The sequence below is a fragment of the Oncorhynchus gorbuscha genome, linkage group LG06 (genome assembly GCF_021184085.1).
Source record: "Oncorhynchus gorbuscha isolate QuinsamMale2020 ecotype Even-year linkage group LG06, OgorEven_v1.0, whole genome shotgun sequence".
Taxonomy (NCBI): domain Eukaryota; kingdom Metazoa; phylum Chordata; class Actinopteri; order Salmoniformes; family Salmonidae; genus Oncorhynchus; species Oncorhynchus gorbuscha.
Window position 1 is genome coordinate 19,201,269 of NC_060178.1, and position 22,689 is coordinate 19,223,957.

A 22,689-nucleotide genomic window follows, 5' to 3' on the forward strand; every position below is an offset into this window, starting at 1 on the left:
GTTAGCGGTGCGCGCTAAATAGCGTTTCAATCGGTTACGTCACTTGCTCTGAGACCTTGAAGTAGTAGTTCCCCTTGCTCTGCAAGGGCCGTGGCTTTTGTGGAGCGATGGGTAACGATGCTTCGAGGGTGACTGTTGTCGATGTGTGCAGGGGGTCCCTGGTTCGCGCCCGGGTATGGGCGAGGGGACGGACGTAAAGTTATTCTGTTACATACACAGCCAATACAAAGCAGGAGTGGCTTTAGGACAGGTCTCAAGTGCTGGTTGTAGCGTGAGTGGAAGTCGCTTTTTTACAGAAATCTTTGGTGATCGACTAGGGTGGTGAACACTGATGTAGGCCTACTAACAGTATGTGTTATCATATAGAGCAGTGGTTGATCTCCAAGGAATTCCATAGACTGTAAAAGAAGCCTCGAACACACAGGAAAGTTGATAATGTTAGATTTCAAAACGTTTAAAACCATGACTAGAGAGAGACTCAACGAATACAGCAAAGAGCTGCTGTTTTTATGATTAAGTTAATGTTTAAGTTATTCAGCACTGTCTACAACTTATTCAACACTTTTTATAATAAAATGCATGCTACTCTACTCACGCTACAACCAGCACTGCAGCTGTATGGCAACACAGTGACATATTTCGGTAACACTTTATTTGTATAGTCCATCTCTAGATGCTACACATCAAGGATCATCATAGATTGAGCTGCGGGCTGATTATTTTTCTGGAGTGGATTGTCGGGGGGCCAGAACATAATAAACCATGTATTGCAGATGTCAAATTGACCGCAAGAAGCACGAACAGATAATAATATTGGTACATTTAAAATCACTTAACTTATATCCTGGTGTTTTACAGTCTTTTATGTCCAACAATAAACAATAACTTTTTATTTATTTTTTATGTTCTCAAAAAACTTGAGGAGCCAAATTAAACCATTTGACTCGCGGGCCGCCAGTTTGGGAAAGACTATCAGTAACATTTAAACTAAATATCTACTACTAGCCCTAACCTTATCTTAACCCGAGCCCTAACCCCTAACTTTAATATGCAACTTTAGCAAGTATTTGTTTATCAACAGAGTTTGTTGATGGTATCACAATCTGTAGATTATCTACAGATGGACTATCCAGACAATCCAAATAAAGTGTGTCATATTTCTTCAGGGTAACAAAGTGTTGTATGATCGTGGGCCTGTGCTTCCAGAGAAGACACTCACTCGCTGACATGCTGTCGACTGAGCTAATCGGCCATCTGCACCCTGGGGCTGAGAAATGTGGACGTCAGAGTTTATGGGAACATAAGCTAAACAGCCAGCCAGGCCTAGTTGCGAGTGATACTCCAGACGAGACTCCCAACATTTTCATGTCAAATCCAGAGACATACAAATCGCAGAGTGATATGTCAAATTTCTGCAGGATTCACTGGAGCGCGAATGGTAGACTTTCCTTCCTCTTCCCTCCCTAGCACTAGCAGTCACTGACTGGGTGCCGCCTGGCAGCTGTGGGTGATAGGAAACATCTGCAGGAACTGAGTGAGTGTTCACTCGCCAGTTAAAGAGAAAGGGAAGGATTGTTTTCAGAGGCATTTTTGTATTGGCAGTAGAAGACTTGTTTACTGTACAACATTTCTCAACCAGTCATGTATGTTTAGATTTGAACATACTGCTGGTACTGTATTTTTTCCTCAGTGTGACACAATGGATGAATTTTCTAAAGCGCTCTTTTTGTTGTCTTTCAGCACTTCTTTACTGTGGCCACCCTGGAGAGGCCTGAATAAACAGGAGAGCAGACGACGAAGGGATATGATTGTGGACTTCCTGCTTGGCAACTACAGGAAGTAATTGAGCTCTACAGGAAGTAAGGACAAACCCCTAAAGATATTGCTGTTCCATTGTTTTCATACAACTACGATACGACTGCAAAGGCCAAGCTGTCAGCACATTGATTAGTAAACAGGTACTGAACATTGAATTGATAGCCATGAGGGATTTATAGCTAGCTAGCTGGGTATCTCACAGACTAGCATAGCCTGAATCCAGTGAATTCCCAAGCCAGTGTGATCCAACAGGCCCTGTAGACCCATTCAACACAGCTGCCACCGATATCAGTGCTTGGAGTCAGAAAAGTATATTTTTATTTGGATGTGTGGCGCTAACAGACTAGCTATATAAATAATTAAATGGAGTCAGTAATTGGCATTTCTAGGTAATTAGGACCAGGCTGTCTGCTAGCTTAGTCGTTGCCTTAGTCTGATGGCACTGCAGAGAGGACAGTAATCACTATTATGTACGGGGGTTGTTGACGCAACAATAATCCCATCCTTAGCCGGGATATCAGGGTTTATGTTTATCGGCCCCATTTCGAGAGGCCTTCACATGTATTTATTTTAAAGGCTTTATATCTGTCCGTTTACGCCGGATACATGCATCAAAGCCCGCTGCATCGGCGGTAGGCTAACTACAAGTCAAGGTAGACCCTCAACTCGGTTTAGAATTTTCTGCTTGGCGACTCTGAAAAGCTTGTGCATATTTTATTAGTCAAACAGTTTGACTTATCCCCTGCTAGCAGTGACACCTCACCATAAACAGCATTAGCAACCACCTCAGCAAGTTTTCTAATACCCCTGCAATCCTGTCATTTCATTCATGGATTCCTCCAGGGTTATTTTGGGACCATAGTGTATCTGCCTGCCTGTCTCTGTTCCTCTGTGTGAAAGATTGGATTCCCTCTTCTCTTCTCAACACCCCCCCAATCGTCAGATCCACATACATAGATGTGATGTCCAGACCTGATGTATAGGGGACTGCTTTCCAATGAGTTTATTCACTTTCTTTACCTCTGAGTGCCCTATAGTACATCGTTGCTACCCTCAGTTTATACCCCAGTTCTCTCAGATACAGTGAATGTTATGCAATACAGTCTGTTCCTACAGTCCTAAATGGTTTTGTAAACGTGGACCGTTGAAGGTAAGATGGGTGGAGGGAGAACAAAAACTCTAGTCTGTGTTTCGGTGTGCAGTGTGCGTAAATTGCATTGGCTTTGAATTAAACATGTGGCACCTCTGCACTCAAGCGTGATGGACATCCAACCATATTGCAGGCAGAGAAAAGGACTTTCTAAGTAGGCTATTTATGGGAAGATATTGTATTCATTTGATTCTAATAAAAAACTCCATTAGGCCCTGAGTGAATGGTACGGGGGAACAGGCGACAGCTCAAGGTAATAATATTCTGTGTCTGCTGCTCTCAACAAGGCTAGAGGGCCAGAGCTCTACTGATATTACTTTCCTTTGTACAGGAGCAGATACAGTGATATGGACAGGCGGGTAATTAAGAAATACAGTTGGGTCCCAATTTATTGACACCCGTGTAAAGATGAGCAATAATGACTGCATAAAATAAATAATTAAAATATTGACCTATATTGAATGCTCCATAAATTTGGGAAATTATGATTTTTTTTTTATACTAGTACAATTCCTCAGAAAAAAATGATATTGATAAACAAGTCTTTTTTTTCTCAAAAAAAGATAGGGATCAAAATGATTGATGTCGCTTAAGATTCTTATAAATATAGTAGTCCAAAGTTTTGTATTTGGTCACATATTCCTAGCATGCAACATCAATCAAAATAATCTTAAACAAAAATTTACTGCAAATGCATCCAACAAATTTCTCAAGTCAAGGTTAAAGGTTAAAGTAGTCATTGCGTGCCAGGATATTTTTAAAGAATATTTAGGGATGTCAGTAATTTTTACCCTACCATTTTGAGAAAAAATAATATTACTTGTTTAACAAAATCGGTTGCTCTGAGCAATTATATTAGTATAAAGTAATACAATTTCCCAATTTAAGGGTGTCAATAATTTCGAAGCCCACTATATAAATCCACTATATAAATACATTTTTATTGAGCCATGGAGACAGAATTATGTTTGAGGTTGTAAAGAGAGCTGGAACATGGCGTAAAATAATATTACGGGCCAGTAGATAGGGCAGAGCTAAGCGCTTCTCGCCGCTCTGCAACGGTAACCATGTCTCCGTGGCGGTGGTTAATGGGGCCGGGTTGTATTGCGTCGGATCTCCACTCCTGTTGCTCACAGATTGAGTCATGTACATCACCAGAACTCTATCTCCTGGGGAAATAATGCTGATGGACCATCATTGTGCTCAGCAGGAGAGGAGAAGGGCAAACCAAGCTTCCTTAGGAATGTCCTGTGGGGGTACTCCCACCCGTTCAACCTCCACCCTCACAGTCATGCTTAAAGAGAAGGGCTTTCTTTGTGTACAGGAGTGTAGTTTTTTATGCTCTCCTGGGCAGTCAAGGCCCAGGTTGCAAGAGATTAATATAAAACTGCCAGATGAGGAATCCAAGTTATTCTGAATGGAACCAGATGTGTGTCCTCTCTGGTTTCTCTCTTGTCCTCTCTGGTTTCTCTCGTGTCCTCTCTGGTTTCTCTCGTGTCCTCTCTGGTTTCTCTCGTGTCCTCTCTGGTTTCTCTCGTGTCCTCTCTGGTTTCTCTCGTGTCCTCTCTGGTTTCTCTCGTGTCCTCTCTGGTTTCTCTCGTGTCCTCTCTGGTTTCTCTCGTGTCCTCTCTGGTTTCTCTCGTGTCCTCTCTGGTTTCTCTCGTGTCCTCTCTGGTTTCTCTCGTGTCCTCTCTGGTTTCTCTCGTGTCCTCTCTGGTTTCTCTCGTGTCCTCTCTGGTTTCTCTGTGGTTCCTGTCCTCTCTGGTTCGTGTCCCCTCTGGTTCCTTTCTTGTCATCTCTGGTTCCTCTCCTCTCTTGTCCTCTCTGGTTCCTCTCCTCTCTTGTCCTCTCTGGTTCCTCTTCTCTCATGTCCTCTCTGGTTCCTCTCGTGTCCTCTCTGCTTCCTCTCATGTCCTCTCTGGTTCCTCTCCTCATGTCCTCTCTGGTTCCTCTCCTCATGTCCTCTCTGGTTCCTCTCTTGTCCTCTCTGGTTCCTCTCGTGTCCTCTCTGGTTCCTCTCTTGTCCTCTCTGGTTCCTCTCGTGTCCTCTCTGGTTCCTCTCTTGTCCTCTCTGGTTCCTCTCGTGTCCTCTCTGCTTCCTCTCTGGTTCCTCTCATGTCCTCTCTGGTTCCTCTCATGTCCTCTCTGGTTCCTCTCTTGTCCTCTCTGGTTCCTCTCGTGTCCTCTCTGGTTCCTCTCTTGTCCTCTCTGGTTCCTCTCTTGTCCTCTCTGGTTCCTCTCTTGTCCTCTCTGGTTCCTCTCTGGTTCCTCTCCTCTCGTGTCCTCTCTGCTTTCTCTCTGGTTCCTCTCGTGTCCTCTCTGCTTTCTCTCTGGTTCCTCTCTTGTCCTCTCTGGTTCCTCTCTTGTCCTCTCTGGTTCCTCTCTTGTCCTCTCTGGTTCCTCTCTGGTTCCTCTCCTCTCGTGTCCTCTCTGCTTTCTCTCTGGTTCCTCTCGTGTCCTCTCTGCTTTCTCTCTGGTTCCTCTCATGTCCTCTCTGGTTCCTCTCATGTCCTCTCTGGTTCCTCTCCTCATGTTCTATCTGGTTCCTCTCTTGTCCTCTCTGGTTCCTCTCGTGTCCTCTCTGGTTCCTCTCTTGTCCTCTCTGGTTCCTCTCTTGTCCTCTCTGGTTCCTCTCTTGTCCTCTCTGGTTCCTCTTGTGTCCTCTCTGGTTCCTCTCGTGTCCTCTCTGGTTCTTCTCGTGTCCTCTCTGGTTCCTCTCGTGTCCTCTCTGGTTCCTCTCGTGTCCTCTCTGGTTCCTCTCGTGTCCTCTCTGGTTCCTCTCGTGTCCTCTCTGGTTCCTCTCGTGTCCTCTCTGCTTTCTCTCTGGTTCCTCTCGTGTCCTCTCTGGTTCCTCTCGTGTCCTCTCTGGTTCTTCTCGTGTCCTCTCTGGTTCCTCTCGTGTCCTCTCTGGTTCCTCTCGTGTCCTCTCTGGTTCCTCTCATGTCCTCTCTGGTTCCTCTCATGTCCTCTCTGGTTCCTCTCATGTCCTCTCTGGTTCCTCTCCTCATGTCCTCTCTGGTTCCTCTCCTCATGTCCTCTCTGGTTCCTCTCCTCATGTCCTCTCTGGTTCCTCTCTTGTCCTCTCTGGTTCCTCTCGTGTCCTCTCTGGTTCCTCTCGTGTCCTCTCTGGTTCCTCTCTTGTCCTCTCTGGTTCCTCTCTTGTCCTCTCTGGTTCCTCTCTTGTCCTCTCTGGTTCCTCTCTTGTCCTCTCTGGTTCCTCTCGTGTCCTCTCTGGTTCCTCTCGTGTCCTCTCTGCTTTCTCTCTGGTTCCTCTCTTGTCCTCTCTGGTTCCTCTCCTCTCTTGTCCTCTCTGGTTCCTCTCCTCTCTTGTCCTCTCTGGTTCCTCTTCTCTCATGTCCTCTCTGGTTCCTCTCGTGTCCTCTCTGCTTCCTCTCATGTCCTCTCTGGTTCCTCTCCTCATGTCCTCTCTGGTTCCTCTCCTCATGTCCTCTCTGGTTCCTCTCTTGTCCTCTCTGGTTCCTCTCGTGTCCTCTCTGGTTCCTCTCTTGTCCTCTCTGGTTCCTCTCTTGTCCTCTCTGGTTCCTCTCGTGTCCTCTCTGGTTCCTCTCTTGTCCTCTCTGGTTCCTCTCGTGTCCTCTCTGCTTCCTCTCTGGTTCCTCTCATGTCCTCTCTGGTTCCTCTCATGTCCTCTCTGGTTCCTCTCTTGTCCTCTCTGGTTCCTCTCGTGTCCTCTCTGGTTCCTCTCTTGTCCTCTCTGGTTCCTCTCTTGTCCTCTCTGGTTCCTCTCTTGTCCTCTCTGGTTCCTCTCTGGTTCCTCTCCTCTCGTGTCCTCTCTGCTTTCTCTCTGGTTCCTCTCGTGTCCTCTCTGCTTTCTCTCTGGTTCCTCTCTTGTCCTCTCTGGTTCCTCTCTTGTCCTCTCTGGTTCCTCTCTTGTCCTCTCTGGTTCCTCTCTGGTTCCTCTCCTCTCGTGTCCTCTCTGCTTTCTCTCTGGTTCCTCTCGTGTCCTCTCTGCTTTCTCTCTGGTTCCTCTCATGTCCTCTCTGGTTCCTCTCATGTCCTCTCTGGTTCCTCTCCTCATGTTCTATCTGGTTCCTCTCTTGTCCTCTCTGGTTCCTCTCGTGTCCTCTCTGGTTCCTCTCTTGTCCTCTCTGGTTCCTCTCTTGTCCTCTCTGGTTCCTCTCTTGTCCTCTCTGGTTCCTCTCGTGTCCTCTCTGGTTCCTCTCGTGTCCTCTCTGGTTCTTCTCGTGTCCTCTCTGGTTCCTCTCGTGTCCTCTCTGGTTCCTCTCGTGTCCTCTCTGGTTCCTCTCGTGTCCTCTCTGGTTCCTCTCGTGTCCTCTCTGGTTCCTCTCGTGTCCTCTCTGCTTTCTCTCTGGTTCCTCTCGTGTCCTCTCTGGTTCCTCTCATGTCCTCTCTGGTTCCTCTCATGTCCTCTCTGGTTCCTCTCCTCATGTCCTCTCTGGTTCCTCTCCTCATGTCCTCTCTGGTTCCTCTCCTCATGTCCTCTCTGGTTCCTCTCTTGTCCTCTCTGGTTCCTCTCGTGTCCTCTCTGGTTCCTCTCGTGTCCTCTCTGGTTCCTCTCTTGTCCTCTCTGGTTCCTCTCTTGTCCTCTCTGGTTCCTCTCTTGTCCTCTCTGGTTCCTCTCTTGTCCTCTCTGGTTCCTCTCGTGTCCTCTCTGGTTCCTCTCGTGTCCTCTCTGCTTTCTCTCTGGTTCCTCTCTTGTCCTCTCTGGTTCCTCTCTTGTCCTCTCTGGTTCCTCTCCTCTCGTGTCCTCTCTGCTTTCTCTCTGGTTCCTCTCGTGTCCTCTCTGCTTTCTCTCTGGTTCCTCTCGTGTCCTCTCTGCTTCCTCTCTGGTTCCTCTCATGTCCTCTCTGGTTCCTCTCATGTCCTCTCTGGTTCCTCTCTTGTCCTCTCTGGTTCCTCTCGTGTCCTCTCTGGTTCCTCTCTTGTCCTCTCTGGTTCCTCTCTTGTCCTCTCTGGTTCCTCTCTTGTCCTCTCTGGTTCCTCTCTGGTTCCTCTCCTCTCGTGTCCTCTCTGCTTTCTCTCTGGTTCCTCTCGTGTCCTCTCTGCTTTCTCTCTGGTTCCTCTCTTGTCCTCTCTGGTTCCTCTCTTGTCCTCTCTGGTTCCTCTCTTGTCCTCTCTGGTTCCTCTCTGGTTCCTCTCCTCTCGTGTCCTCTCTGCTTTCTCTCTGGTTCCTCTCGTGTCCTCTCTGCTTTCTCTCTGGTTCCTCTCATGTCCTCTCTGGTTCCTCTCATGTCCTCTCTGGTTCCTCTCCTCATGTTCTATCTGGTTCCTCTCTTGTCCTCTCTGGTTCCTCTCGTGTCCTCTCTGGTTCCTCTCTTGTCCTCTCTGGTTCCTCTCTTGTCCTCTCTGGTTCCTCTCTTGTCCTCTCTGGTTCCTCTCTTGTCCTCTCTGGTTCCTCTCGTGTCCTCTCTGGTTCTTCTCGTGTCCTCTCTGGTTCCTCTCGTGTCCTCTCTGGTTCCTCTCGTGTCCTCTCTGATTCCTCTCGTGTCCTCTCTGATTCCTCTCGTGTCCTCTCTGGTTCCTCTCGTGTCCTCTCTGGTTCCTCTCGTGTCCTCTCTGCTTTCTCTCTGGTTCCTCTCGTGTCCTCTCTGCTTTCTCTCTGGTTCCTCTCATGTCCTCTCTGGTTCCTCTCATGTCCTCTCTGGTTCCTCTCATGTCCTCTCTGGTTCCTCTCCTCATGTCCTCTCTGGTTCCTCTCCTCATGTCCTCTCTGGTTCCTCTCCTCATGTCCTCTCTGGTTCCTCTCTTGTCCTCTCTGGTTCCTCTCGTGTCCTCTCTGGTTCCTCTCGTGTCCTCTCTGGTTCCTCTCTTGTCCTCTCTGGTTCCTCTCTTGTCCTCTCTGGTTCCTCTCTTGTCCTCTCTGGTTCCTCTCTTGTCCTCTCTGGTTCCTCTCGTGTCCTCTCTGGTTCCTCTCGTGTCCTCTCTGCTTTCTCTCTGGTTCCTCTCTTGTCCTCTCTGGTTCCTCTCTTGTCCTCTCTGGTTCCTCTCCTCTCGTGTCCTCTCTGCTTTCTCTCTGGTTCCTCTCGTGTCCTCTCTGCTTTCTCTCTGGTTCCTCTCGTGTCCTCTCTGCTTTCTCTCTGGTTCGTCTCGTGTCCTCTCTGCTTTCTCTGTGGTTCCTCTCTTGTCCCTTTCTGTCCTCTCTGGTTCCTCTCGTGTCCTCTCTGGTTCCTCTCTGGTTCCTCTCTGGTTCCTCTCGTGTCCTCTCTGGTTCCTCTCGTGTCCTCTCTGGTTCCTCTCATGTCCTCTCTGGTTCCTCTCCTCTCATATCCTCTCTGGTTCCTCTCTGGTTCCTCTCTTGTCCCCTCTGGTTCTTCTCTGGTTCCTCTCTGGTTCCACTCATGTCCTCTCTGGTTCCTCTCTTGTCCTCTCTGGTTTCTCTCCTCTCTGGTTCCTCTCCTCTCATGTCCTCTCTGGTTCCTCTCGTGTCCTCTCTGGTTCCTCTCGTGTCCTCTCTGGTTCCTCTCGTGTCCGCTCTGGTTCCTCTCGTGTCCGCTCTGGTTCCTCTCTTCTCTTTGTCTCACTTGTGTGCCTTCTCTCCCTCCTTTTGCAACCTCACATACTGCACTTTTGCATCTGCACTGTTCTTCAAATCAAATTGTATTTGTCACATGCGCCGAATACAACAGGTAGACCTTACTATGAATTGCTTACTTACAAGCCTTTAACCAACAATGCAGTTTTAAGAAAATAGAGTTAAGAAAATATTTACTAAATTAACTAAGGTAGAATAAAAAATTATAAAAATAACACAATAAAATTACAATACTGAGGCTATATACAGGGGGCACCAGTACCGAGTCAATGTGGAGACTATATACAGGGGGTACCAGTACCGAGTCAATGTGGAGACTATATACAGGGGGTACCGGTACCGAGTCATTGTGGAGACTATATACAGGGGGTACCGGTACCGAGTCAATGTGGAGACTATATACAGGGGGCACCGGTACCGAGTCAATGTGGAGACTATATACAGGGGGTACCGGTACCGAGTCAATGTGGAGACTATATACAGGGTACCGGTACCGAGTCAATGTGGAGACTATATACAGGGGATACCGGTACCGAGTCAATGTGGAGGTTATATACAGGGGGTACCGGTACCGAGTCAATGTGGAGGTTATATACAGGGGGTACCGGTACAGAGTCAATGTGGAGGTTATATACAGGGGGTACCGGTACCGAGTCAATGTGGAGGTTATATACAGGGGGTACCGGTACCGAGTCAATGTGGAGGTTATATATAGGGGGTACCGGTACCGAGTCAATGTGCGGGGATACAGGTTAGTCAAGGTCATTTGTATATATAGGTAGGGATAAAGTGACTGCATAGATAATAAACAGGGAGTAGCAACAATGTAAAAATAAAGGGGGTGTCAATGTAAATAGTCCGGGTGGCTATTTGATTAAATGTTCAGTGGTCTCATGGCTTGGGGGTAGAAGCTGTTTAGAAGCCTCTTGGTCCTAGACTTGGCACTCTGGTACCGCTTGCCGTGCGTTAGCAAAGAAAACAGTCTATGACTTGGGTGACTGGAGTCTTTGACCATTTTTGGTCCTTCCTCTGACACCGCCTAGTTTAAAGGTCCTGGATGGTAGGATGCTTGGCCCCAATGATGTACTGGGCCGTAAGCACTACCCTCTATAGCACCTTACAGTCGTATACAGTCGTATGCCGAGCAGTTGCCATACCAGGCGGTGACGCAACCGGTCAGGATGCCATCTGGACTGTTTACATTGACACCCCCCCCATTTGTTTTTACACAGCTGCTATTATCTATGCACCGTCACTTTACCCCCACCTATATGTACAAATGACCTTGACTAACCTGTACCCCCACACATTGACTCTGTACTGGTACCACCTGTATATAGCCTCATTATTGTTACTTTATTGTGTTACTTTTCATAATTTTTTATTTTTATTTTATTTGGTGAATATTTTCTTTAGTGCGTTGTTGGTTAAGGGCTTGTAAGAAAGCATTTCACGGTAACCTGTTGTATTAGGCACGTGACAAATAAAGTTTGATTTATTTACTTCAATAATGGCAGTCTCAGACTGAAGCACAGTGCATTTGGGAGTAGAGACGAAACGAGATCTACACAAAGCGAATGGAATGGTTGAAGAAGTGCAACTGGAGCTAACTCTGCAGATAGCAGGGTGATTTGAAAAGTCATAGTCAGTCGATCAATAAGATAATATTATTTTTAGCAAAAATGTTTCTTTGATTTACAATCTGTAGGAACTATGAGAATAGAAAGGTTCAGAACTTTTGTTAAACAGCATAGTTGAAAAATATATGGCAAAAAAAATATGTTGTGTACGTAAAATGCATTGGAACTTTTGTGAATGAATGGCAAAGTAGAAATCAAGCTGGGTGGGCTTTGGAGATGGATGGTATGGGTTGATGAAGGAAAATAATGAAGGAAAATATATTTTAAAAAGATGTGTGTATGTATGTACAGTACCAGTCAAACGTTTGGACGCACCTACTCATCCCAGGGTTTTTTCGTTATATTTTTACTATTTTCTACATTGTTGAATAATAATGAAGGCACATATAGAATAATTTACGAACCAAAAGAGTGTTAAACAAATCAAAATATATTTTATATTTGAGATTCTTCAAAGTAGCCACCCTTTGCCTCGATGACAGCTTTGCACACGCTTGGCATTCTCTCAACCAGCTTCCTGAGGTAGTCACCTGGAATACATTTCAATTAACAGGTGTGCCTTGTTAAAAGTTAATTTGTGGAATTTCTTTCCTTCTTAATGCATTTGAGCCAATCAGTTGTGTTGTGACAAGTTAGAGGTAGTATACAGAAGATAGCCCTATTTGGTGAAAGACCAAGTCCATATTATGGCAAGAACAGCTCAAATAAGAAAAGAGAAACAACAGTCCATTATTACTTTAAGACAAGAAGGTCAGTCAATCCGGAAAATTTCAAGAACTTTGAAAGTTTCTTCAAGTACAGCCGTAAAAACCATCAAGCGCTATGATGAAACTGGCTCTCATGAGGACTGCCACAGTAAAGTAAGACCCAGAGTTACCTCTGCTGCAGAGGATAAGTTCATTACAGTTAACTGGCTCTCATGAGGACTGCCACAGTAAAGGAAGACCCAGAGTTAACTCTGCTGCAGAGGATACGTTCATTACAGTTAACTGGCTCTCATGAGGACTGCCACAGTAAAGGAAGACCCCGAGTTACCTCTGCTACAGCAATCTGCAGCGATAAGCCATCCCATCTGGTTTGCGCTTAGTGGGACTATCATTTGTTTTTCAACAGGACAGTGACCCAACACAACTCCATGCTGCGTAAGGCTATTTGACCAAGAAGGAGAGTGATGGAGTACTGCATCAGATTACCTGGTCTCCACAATCACCCGACCACCCAATTGAGAGGGTTTGGGATGATTTGGACCGCAGAGTGAAGCAAAAGTTGTTAACAAGTGCTCAGCATATGTGGGAACTCCTTCAAGACTGTTGGATAAGCATTCCAGGTGAAGCTGGTTGAGAGAATGCCAAGAGTTTGCAAAGCTGTCATCAAGGCAAATGGTGGCTACTTTGCAGAATCTAAAAGTTACTACATGATTCCATAGGTGTTATTTTATAGTTTTGATGTCTTTACTATTATTCCACAACGTAGAAAATATTAAAGATAAAGAAAAACCTTTGAATGAGTAGGTGTCCAAAGTTGTTACTGTATATATTTATTTTAAAAAATATATGGGGGATTGGACATGATGCAGACTATTACTTTGATGGAACCTGCAATCGATCTGCAATATTTTAAGTTTTACTTCATAATTATGAGATATCTATATGTGAATCATAATCAGATAGGTCATTTTTGCCTGTAAAACTAACACGAATGTTTTGCAAGGCCAATTCTTTGTGGATATCTAGCCAGCTAACAGTAGTATCTAGCCAGTCAACATTAGCCCTATTGACTTACTATGGACCTACTTCCGGCGCCGACTGAGATGGCCGCCTCGCTTCGCGTTCCTAGAAAACTATGCAGTTTTTTGTTTTTTTACGTGTTATTTCTTACATTAGTACCCCAGGTCATCTTAGGTTTCATTGCATACAGTCGAGAAGAACTACTGAATATAAGATCAGCGTCAACTCACCATCAGTACGACCAAGAATATGTTTTCCGCGACGCGGATCCTGTGTTCTGCCTTACAAACAGGACAACGGAATGGATCGCATGCAGCGACCCAAGGAAACGACTCCGAAAAAGAGGGAAACGCCGCGGTGTTCTGGTCAGACTCCGAAAAAGGGCACATCGCGCACCACTTCCCAGTATTCTTCTTGCCAATGTCCAGTCTCTCGACAACAAGGTTGATGAAATCCGAGCAAGGGTGGCATTCCAGAGGGACATCAGAGACTGCAACGTTCTTTGCTTTACGGAGACATGGCTTACTGGGAAAACGCTATCCAGGGCGGTGCAGCCAACGGGTTTCTCCACGCATCGCGCCGACAGAAACAAACATCTCTCTGGTAAGAAGAGTGGCGGGGGCGTATGCCTCATGACTAACGGGACATGGTGTGATGAAGGAAACATACAGGAACTCAAATCCTTCTGTTCACCTGATTTAGAATTCCTCACAATCAAATGTAGACCGCATTATCTTCCAAGAGAATTCTCTTCGATTATAATCACAGCCGTATATATCCCCCAAGCAGACACATCGATGGCTCTGAACGAACTTTATTTAACTCTTTGCAAACTGGAAAACATTTATCCGGAGGCTGCATTCATTGTAGCTGGGGATTTTAACAAAGCCAATCTGAAAACAAGACTCCCTAAATTTTATCAGCATATCGATTGCGCAACCAGGGGTGGTAAAACCTTGGATCATTGTTACTCTAACTTCCGCGACGCATATAAGGCCCTGCCCCGCTCCCCTTTCGGAAAAGCTGACCACGACTCCATTTTGCTGATCCCTGCCTACAGACAGAAATTAAAACAAGAGGCTCCCACGCTGAGGTCTGTCCAACGCTGGTCAGACCAAGCTGACTCTACACTCCAAGACTGCTTCCATCACGTGGACTGGGACATGTTTCGTATTGCGTCAGATGGGAATATTGACGAATACGCTGATTCGGTGTGCGAGTTCATTAGAACGTGCGTCGAAGATGTCATTCCCATAGCAACGATAAAAACATTCCCTAACCAGAAACCGTGGATTGATGGCAGCATTCGCGTGAAACTGAAAGCGCGAACCACTGCTTTTAATCAGGGCAAGGTATCTGGCAACATGACTGAATACAAACAGTGCAGCTATTCCCTCCGTAAGGCTATTAAACAAGCTAAGCGTCAGTACAGAGACAAAGTGGAATCTCAATTCAATGGCTCAGACAAAAGAGGCATGGGGCAGGGTCTACAGTCAATCACGGACTACAAGATGAAATCCAGCCCAGTCACGGACCAGGATGTCTTGCTCCCAGGCAGACTAAATAACTTTTTTGCCCGCTTTGAGGACAATACAGTGCCACTGACACGTCCTGCAACGGAAACATGCGGTCTCTCCTTCACTGCAGCCGAGGTGAGTAAGACATTTAAACGTGTTAACCCTCGCAAGGCTGCAGGCCCAGACGGCATCCCCAGCCGCGCCCTCTGAGCATGCGCAGACCAGCTGGCCGGTGTGTTTACGGACATATTCAATCAATCCCTATACCAGTCTGCTGTTCCCACATGCTTCAAGAGGGCCACCATTGTTCCTGTTCCCAAGAAAGCTAAGGTAACTGAGCTAAACGACTACCGCCCCGTAGCACTCACTTCCGTCATCATGAAGTGCTTTGAGAGACTAGTCAAGGACCATATCACCTCCACCCTACCTGACACCCTAGACCCACTCCAATTTGCTTACCGCCCAAATAGGTCCACAGACGATGCAATCTCAACCACACTGCACACTGCCCTAACCCACCTGGACAAGAGGAATACCTATGTGAGAATGCTGTTCATCGACTACAGCTCGGCATTCAACACCATAGTACCCTCCAAGCTCGTCATCAAGCTCGAGACCCTGGGTCTCGACCCTGCCCTGTGCAACTGGGTACTGGACTTCCTGACGGGCCGCCCCCAGGTGGTGAGGGTAGGCAACAACATCTCCTCCCCGCTGATCCTCAACACGGGGGCCCCACAAGGGTGCGTTCTGAGCCCTCTCCTGTACTCCCTGTTCACCCACGACTGCGTGGCCACGCACGCCTCCAACTCGATCATCAAGTTTGCGGACGACACAACAGTGGTAGGCTTGATTACCAACAACGACGAGACGGCCTACAGGGAGGAGGTGAGGGCCCTCGGAGTGTGGTGTCAGGAAAATAACCTCACACTCAACGTCAACAAAACTAAGGGGATGATTGTGGACTTCAGGAAACAGCAGAGGGAACACCCCCCTATCCACATCGATGGAACAGTAGTGGAGAGGGTAGCTAGTTTTAAGTTCCTCGGCATACACATCACAGACAAACTGAATTGGTCCACTCACACTGACAGCGTCGTGAAGAAGGCGCAGCAGCGCCTATTCAACCTCAGGAGGCTGAAGAAATTCGGCTTGTCACCAAAAGCACTCACAAACTTCTACAGATGCACAATCGAGAGCATCCTGGCGGGCTGTATCACCGCCTGGTACGGCAACTGCTCCGCCCTCAACCGTAAGGCTCTCCAGAGGGTAGTGAGGACTGCACAACGCATCACTGGGGGCAAACTACCTGCCCTCCAGGACACCTACACCACCCGTTGTTACAGGAAGGCCATAAAGATCATCAAGGACATCAACCACCCGAACCACTGCCTGTTCACCCCGCTATCATCCAGAAGGCGAGGTCAGTACAGGTGCATCAAAGCTGGGACCGAGAGACTGAAAAACAGCTTCTATCTCAAGGCCATCAGACTGTTAAACAGCCACCACTAACACTGAGTGGCTGCTGCCAACACACTGTCATTGACACTGACCCAACTCCAGCCATTTTAATAATGGGAATTGATGGGAAATGATGTAAATATATCACTAGCCACTTTAAACAATGCTACCTTATATAATGTTACTTACCCTACATTATTCATCTCATATGCATATGTATATACTGTACTCTACATCATCGACTGCATCCTTATGTAACACATGTATCACTAGCCACTTTAACTATGCCACTTTGTTTACTTTGTCTACACACTCATCTCATATGTATATACTGTACTCGATACCATCTACTGTATGCTGCTCTGTACCATCACTCATTCATATATCCTTATGTACATGTTCCTTATCCCCTTACACTGTGTATAAGACAGTAGTTTTGGAATTGTTAGTTAGATTACTTGTTGGTTATCACTGCATTGTCGGAACTAGAAGCACAAGCATTTCGCTACACTCGCATTAACATCTGCTAACCATGTGTATGTGACAAATAAAAATTTGATTTGGACATGTGATCTATCCACACTACAGTGGGTTTTGTAGGCAGGTAAACATGCCAAAAGGAACACAGTATGTATTTTTTGCATATATCAAGATAAAATATTGTAGTCAGGCAACATATGAGATATGTGAATGGACAACATTTCATTCTGAAGTTGAGTTCATTTTCTCTTGCTTTATCTCAAGTAATGACCACCATTGATTTCAATAAATGTTATAGTTTTTTTTTGTGGTTGCGTCATATTTCTGTGGATACTTTCCTTTGAATCTTGGATCGACGCTTAAAAATTTGAACAAACGGAGTACGCATTCGAAAAGTGCCCTCGGTGGTCCGTTTCGCATACTTTGATTTGGACTCCGACCCACCAGTGCTCCAACTTGCGTGCTCGGAACACGGTAGTATGCATTTTGAGAGACACCCTTTGTTTCAGCATCACTCTGTTGCCATGGAATTGCCCATAATTGGTGACCCTGGTTAGGGACGAGTGGATAGATATTTTGGAAGTGATACAACAAACAAAAGCTTAGCAACAAAATCTAATCCTTTCCCCCCAAACTGAAGTGTTTTGATCATTTCTCAACAAAGCACTTCAATCTTAAGAAATGTTGCGGTTTTGCTCGGCGTGTGTCGGAATGTGTGTTCCCTGCTGCCCGCATATTTATATCAGGCTACAATCAGTACAGGAAATGGAGAGCCGTTGCTTTGAAGTCCCTGCAGAGTCATGTTATTCTCCATCAGCAGAGAGACAAGGCGGCAGACCCCTAACCCCCTCCTCTGCCCCCCTCGCTCCTACCCAACAGACCGCCTAGCAGAAGGGAGAACAAGTGGCCATTAACGCAGACAAACTCACCGTCTCCACGGTCATGATGTTGTCATACTCAGGCCCGTGTAATTGCATTGTTTTTGTAAGATGTGGTGAAATGTAAGATTTTTGTCCCCGTCTGTCTCCGTTGCTCTCTTACTCTCTCTCTCTTCCTCTCACCCCACCTTCCTCCTTCCCCTCTCTCCCTCCTCAGTGTGGCGATGAAATGAATTGGGTCACAGTTTAATAGTCATCTGGTGGGGTTCCTGTGGCTTGCCTGTGTGTTATGGAATGGGACCAGTGGCGGGGTGCTCCTATCACCTGGTGTGTCTGAAAATGAGGAGTGCTGAACCTCCAGTCTGTGGCACGGTGTAACTTCATGCCATCTGTACACCCCTCTCCGCTTTGCAAATCTATACTTTTTTTCACCCCCACCAATAATCTCCCTCCTTTAGACGGTTCAAAACATACTGCTGGAGATCAGTTCTGTCAGCTGTCTGACTGATGTGTGTAGGCTATGCTAGAGGAGCAGCTAGGCCTCCGATGGCTGTATGTAGTTTACTGGGTTAGTAAACCACTCGTGGGGTTACTCGGTATGGAACGCTGGTTCATCTCTGGCTCTAGAAGTGGTGTGTCCAAATGAAAATCCCTTGAGACCAAAACTTTTGAGTTGCGCAGTTTACACTCAATATAATGGATTACCGTCTCTCTCTCTGTCTCTCTTTCCCTCCTCTTCCTCTCTCCTTCCTGGCTGTCTGATGTATGGTCCTGGGGAGGTAATGAACCAGGATTTGTGTCTGTGGTGTTGTGAAGGCTTATTGGGCTCCCCCTGCCTCCTCTCCCTCTCTTCTCCTCTTTTCTTCTGTTCTCTTCCTTCCCCAGGGCTCAGGGTCCCTGCCCTCCAAACCCATCCGTCTCCATCCCCCCATCCGCCAGACGGACGGTGTACAGGGGCACAGTCTCACCTCCAGACGAGGCCAAACCTCTCCTCTCTTCTGTCCTCCTCTCCATCCCTCTATCCTGTCCTTCCACCCCCCTCCTCTCTCCTCTGCCCCCTCCCTTCATGTGTCTTCCCTCTCTCTATTCTTTCCATAACCTGAGCAGTCACTGTTGACTGAGCCCCCTCCCCTCCAGACTGTGACTAGGTCCCGAGCAAGGCGGCCTGCTAGCTCTGCATGCTGGCAGGGGGCCTTGTGTGTGGAACTATGTTAATTAGCACAGGAGTCTGGAGGCCGAGATGTGTTATCTACCACCACAACACCCCCTCATCCTCTCTCCCACTCTCCATCTCTGCTCTCTCTCTCTCTCTCTCTCTCTCTCTCTCTCTCTCTCTCTCTCTCTCTCTCTCTCTCTCTCTCTCTCTCTCTCTCTCTCTCCATTCTCTCCCTCTCTCCATTCTCTCTCTCTCACTGTCTCTATCCCTCTCTATCTCTCTCCCTCCTCCTCTCTGAAGAGTGCTCACATCCTGTTGGCTTTGCCAGGTTTATGGAGGATGTCAGTGCCAGCTGCCTCTGTATGGACCGCTGCCAGCTTCTCATATCTTCCACCCATTACGTTGTTGTTATCCCCTCGTTCACTCGTTTATTTCCATCTATTTCCATGCATTTATCTGTTTGACTGAGTTTTTGTCTGTCAGGGCCAGTGTCTGTGTTGTTGCTGTCTTTCAGAGGCCGGTCTGTAGGGCGATAGCAATAGCTCTCTCTGGCACTCTTGTGTGGAGGCAGGCACCAAGGTCGGGCAGAGAGGATAGTGCCCAGGTCTGCAGTCTGCCCGTCGTGCCATGCCAACTCTGCAGTCTGCGACTGGTGTGTTATACACAGAAAACACACTATAGCCCCTACGCTCCACAGCCACATTTTGGCTTCTGCAATGGCCTGAAAAAAGGTCAAAGGCACAGGAATAGAATAGACAAAGAAAGCTTTATATCCATAACACAATGACATCCGCTTTCATCTGATCTCATACAGAAATGGAACTCTCTCTGTACGGAAGTGCAGCCATTTAGCTTAGTCAGTCACCCCCCTTGATTGAGTTCTTTGCGGTATATGAGAATCTACCTAGACTGGGAATTCCAAAGTAACGTGAGACTGGAGTAGCCAAACACATTCTGCATGCTTCACTCTTTTGGAATGTATCTCATTCCATGTGTTGGACCAGTAGTCTGTCGGCAGGGCCAGTACGTCAGCTGATCCAGTCAGTCAGTTAGTCAATTGGTCAAGCTAGAGGGAGAGTTTAGTTCGTCTGCTATGTGTCTATGAGGTACTGAGCTGGCTCCCCCCCAAAGTGAAGGATGTAAAACTAAAACTCCCCTGCACTTCGTTTGACCCTGGCCTCCTCTGAGGCACCGGTTAGAGCCAAGTGTGTAAAGCGGACACATGCCAGATAAAGACATGAAAAAAGAGAACCTGTTCTCTGTCTTTCTCTGTCTGTCTGCTCCCCGGTCCCAGTCTCACAGCAGCAGCACCCTGGCCTGCTTCATCAATTGAGCTCTGTTGGCCTTTAGCTTGTATCAATCAATCTACTCTGCTAATGTTTTATGAGCGACACACTCGGGCAAGGCAAATTGTGGCTTTAAACAGCTTCCACCCATTTCCATGTCATTAGTCGTCGTCCCCTGGTACAGTTGGGACAGACAGACAGACAGCGTTAGTCCTAAAACCTCACCACCACCCTCCTTTAAAAAAACAAATATCTACTGTGCTGCATACTCACCTTGCCCTCTACCCCACAATACAACACTACACACCAGAATAACCAAAACCTCACCACTTCTACAACCGTATATCCAACCCATCTTCCCCAGCTATACAGACGGCCTCCCGACTCACCATATCTTCTGAAACATCTTCACTTTTTATATATTTTTTCAAGTGCCACCCTAAGTAGCGCAGAGACCATCCCAGAAAATAATATTAAAGGGTTTGTTATCCCCCCACTTAGCAGCTGCCAGGCCCTCAGCACTGCAGAGTACAAATCTGAGAGACCTGCCTCTCCAGCCTCATGAGGAACAGCTGCCGGTCCAACCCTAATCCGCCAGCTCTCCTCAGCAGCGCGCATGCTGGTTCCCTCCACCGACATCAGCATGGTACAGCAGTCTCTGCACCGCCTTTAGACAGAACGTAGCCACCCTGCTCTCCAGTTCCACCAGGCCTTGTCCTTCTTTGTGGACGGTCATGTACAACACAACCGCCCTCAGCCAGTGATGGCCCGACCAGAAGAAAATCCACCAGCTGTCGTTGCAGGTCTGCGAGCGGACCGGGGGGTTACAGCACCCTCCCTCTATGACATTTGGGACAGGAGCCACCTCCACATGGCCAGTCTTGACACCACTGCCTTTGACAGCCCCTCCCAGTTCTTTCTGACCCACCTCTCCAAGCCCAGGTACACCCCCAAAATGTTAAGCCCTTCACAACCCCACTGCAAACCCGCTGGAAGCAGAGGGGGGCCCCACATAACAGAGCTTTGCCGTTGCCCCAGTTCACCGTAGCCAACAATGCTGCCTCGTACACCTTCACACTAGTCTCTAGTGCCGCATATCCTCCCCATCTCTGACCATCACAGAAATGTCATCTGCATACGCCGACACTGCTATGCCTGTCAACACACCCATGCTTGTCCAGCACACTCCCTGCAGTCTCCTGCGTAGGAGGTCCAAAAAAGTCTCAATGGCTAGTGTATACAACTGCCCCGATAGACGGCATCCTTGTCTAATGCCCCGTCTCACCCAGACTGGCCTACTGAGCCTCCCTCTCACCTTGACCATACATGACGCCCCAGTATAGAGCATCTTCACACAGGCCAAAAACCTTTCCTCAAACACAGACTTCACATTAAACAGATGGTGGTTAAACATTAAACACTCATGGTACACTCTATCGAAAGCCTTCTCTTGGTCTAAATAGACCCGTCCAAAATTCACATGAGAAACTCTCCACAAGTCCAACATGTCCCTGAGAAAGGCCGCTGAATGCAGACCAGGCTCTCAAGAGAAGACCGAAAACAAATCCAATTTTGATAAACTCCCATATCTACTGGGTGAAATACCACAGTGTGCATCACAGCAGCACGTTTTGTGACCTGTTGCCCCAAGAAAAGGGCAACCAGTGAAGACAAACACTATTGTAAATACAACCTAATATCTGTTTATTTATTTTCCCTTTTGTACTTTAACTATTTGCACATTGTAACAACACTGTATATCGACATAATATGACATTTGAAATGTCTTTATTCTTTTGGAACTTGTGTAATGTTTACTGTTAACTTTTTAACCATTTCATTTGCTTTGGCAATGTAAAGATATATTTCCCATGGGGGGAGAGCAACAGACTGATCAGAGCTCCAACTCTACATGTTGCCGGCTTGGCTTTCTAGTGGTCCTCGGCTCTAGGGCTTTCTCAGAGATGTGTTTCAGATATCCTCTTACTGACGTGCCACTTTGATACTCTTGTTTAAGCTTGTGAATTCTCCATTAGGGATGTGTCTTGTCCTATAGGCCCCCCGCTGTCCCGATACTGATACTCCTCAGAGACAAGAGGAGGAGTTAGAGAGGAAGGTTTTTTCTGATCTCACTCTGCCTCACTGAGAACCATCTGTCTGGGTTCCGTCTGGGACCAGCTAGCATTCAGCATGCCGTACGTTTGCACTTACAAATATATACATTTCACACAGAGTGTTTGAAAGTGTCATGCCACTCGCTGAGACATGTTGCCAGGAGACGGAGTGAAAGAGAGAACTGATTGGAGAGGGTAGACTAATGGAGTAAAGCAGCAGCAGTCAACTGTTCCCACAACTCTTGCTTTTATGGCTGTGTTAGATTTCCATGACACTGGATGTCATTGGTTGAATGAGATGTGTTCATGCTACAGGATTGGATGAGTGAGCATCCCTCTTCGCCCATTTGATATCACAGAGAGAAGACTTTAGAGCCACAAACTGTGGCATGGATCGTCTCTGCACGGGTCACTTCCACATCACGTAACGAGAGCTCGGAGTTCAACTACCAGCCCTGTCAGATTAAAGATGGAGCATGTGCTTTCATTCCGTCTTGTTGATACAAAGTTTGTTTGTTGCCAATAAAGTGAATGGGGTAAGTTCCTTAAATATTCACTATGCAGAAATCGCTCCGCCATTTCCTGGTTACTAAAATTCAAATAATTTGCCTAATATCAGTTTTTGTGACATATCAAGCAAGTATAGTGTAGAGAGTCATTGTAACATCTAAACTGCTGTGAAATATATTTTCCATTACCAAACATATTGTGCTTTTTAGGTTTGAAGCTGGTGTACAAAACCGAAAGTAAAATACGCAAAAAGAAAACAAAAGCACGGGAAGAATATTAATAGCGCACATAGAACAGATCTACCACATCTTAGACTTGCTTTCAATGTGAATGACAGATCTATAACATATTTCTATGTGACTTTGGTCGGGTTGCCCAAAAAGTGCCATATTGCAGCTTTAAGGATATGAAGGTGTATGCCATCCTATTATGCTAAGTCAT

General features: G+C 46.8%; 1 protein-coding gene across 1 annotated transcript in view; it reads left to right on the forward strand.

Annotated features, from left to right (window-relative positions):
* Positions 1-22,689, forward strand: part of LOC124037649 (plexin-B2-like) — a 278,879-nt gene that overhangs the window by 118,949 nt on the left and 137,241 nt on the right. The window contains exon 2 of the mRNA XM_046352576.1: positions 1,741-1,859. The gene's annotated coding sequence lies outside the window, so the exon portion shown is untranslated. The remainder of the gene's footprint in view (positions 1-1,740; positions 1,860-22,689) is intronic.